Consider the following 1,625-nt stretch of genomic DNA (forward strand, 5'->3'; position numbering starts at 1 on the left):
TACTAATTGTTACATTGGGTTTAAAAGTGTGCAGCGGATAGTCTTCCTCTTCTTTTTTGTTTTATGTAATAATACATTTAAATTTGATCTGTCTATGTTTTTTGTCAGTGTGGAAAATCTGCAACCCTTAAGAACTGGTACTTCACAGATGGAATAATAATGTTTATATTGCAAATCCTGATGTGACAAACTGATGAAGATGGACTCATTCTGACAGAAACAAGTTGTTTAAAACTTACATTTATTCAATTGTACAGTAGTATTTCACAAATATTTACAAAAAATGTACACATTCCCACTGAATTCCTCAAAGTTAAGTATGAAAAATCTTAATGGCACATTGTAGAAAAGCATTTATAAATATCCAATTTGAGAGTTTGACTTAAAAAAGTATAGTAGAAGGATGTTCAAAACAAACAAATTGTGTCCCTGTAATACAATATTTCTTGGATGGTTGTGGATATTCAATGTTCTCGTCTTCTGAAGCAGCGTTTAATCGAGTGTGCCTGCAGGGGAAAGTAAAGACAAATCAGAACAAAGAATACTGATATAAAAAAATAATAAAGAAATGTGGTCAATGAAGTCTATGTAACATTTGCACATGTGTGCATAAGCGTGCTGTATGTTATATAGTTGATATTCTTATTTTACACGTGGGAAGTTTATTCAAGTTGAAACTGGTGAATTTAACTGAATTCAGGCATAAAAAATGCAAACTTTTAAGTCCTGGCAAGACTTACCTTCAAGAAATGCAAATTCATCTATGGCCTCTATTGCGTTGTCTGTGGAGATAAAAAAAAGAGAAGAGAAATGAAAGATTAAAAACAGATCAAAACAAAGCTATGCTATAAAATATAGGTTTGTCAACATCCAACTTAACATTAAAACAATCTCCTCTCTCTACAATCAGCACAATATCAACTCAAGTGAGAAATCATTTATATTTTAACACTCTAATCTAAACTGTCACAACCTGGTCTGAGTCCATCAGCTGAAGTACAATAACACCAAAAACATTTTTTAGCCCACGGACTGTGTGTATTTGCAAACTGCACTCAGAATTTCTTAAAAGCACTTACCCAGGTCTTTTCTTTGCAAAGTTTTCCGCTTCCCCTGCTGGGCGTACACCAGGGAATCTTTGGCAATCATCTCAACAAACAACTCCTGGAAGAGAGAAATGCATTTATGTTCTGTCATTTCTAACTAATAGAAATAACTGATGTAATTGTACGCTGTATATATTGTCATTAAAAGACATTTTGCTATCTATCTCAACATGGACCTGAACCCAAATGAACCCAAAGGAGATGGAACCTGATTTTATAAAGGATATTTGACATTCCTGACTTGATTTCTTTTTTTGTCAGTTATAGGAAAAACTTATTTGCCTGTTGTACCTTGTTATATTCGTTCTGCCTATTTAGTTAGAAATCGAAAGACTTAAAAAAATGTAAATTCCTACACACTGCTTGCATTGAGCAGAGGAGGTTCCTTCTTACAAAAAATAGGGAGGAGGCAATGAGTAACATAACATAAGAAAAAGAAAATGGCATAAAGTATAAGAAAAGTACTTAAAAATTAACAATAACAAAAAAGAGAAAAGAAACAAAAAAGTTAAAAAAAAA

General features: G+C 32.4%; 1 long non-coding RNA gene across 1 annotated transcript; it reads right to left on the bottom strand.

Annotated features, from left to right (window-relative positions):
- Positions 1–224: 224 nt before the first annotated feature.
- Positions 225–1,171, bottom strand: LOC121965185. Its single transcript, XR_006107462.1, has 3 exons — positions 1,080–1,171; positions 741–782; positions 225–506 (listed from the first exon to the last, which is right to left on the bottom strand). It is a non-coding gene; the product is annotated as an uncharacterized LOC121965185 (long non-coding RNA).
- Positions 1,172–1,625: the final 454 nt, after the last annotated feature.

The sequence above is a fragment of the Plectropomus leopardus genome, unplaced genomic scaffold, assembly GCF_008729295.1.
Source record: "Plectropomus leopardus isolate mb unplaced genomic scaffold, YSFRI_Pleo_2.0 unplaced_scaffold18938, whole genome shotgun sequence".
NCBI lineage: Eukaryota > Metazoa > Chordata > Actinopteri > Perciformes > Serranidae > Plectropomus > Plectropomus leopardus.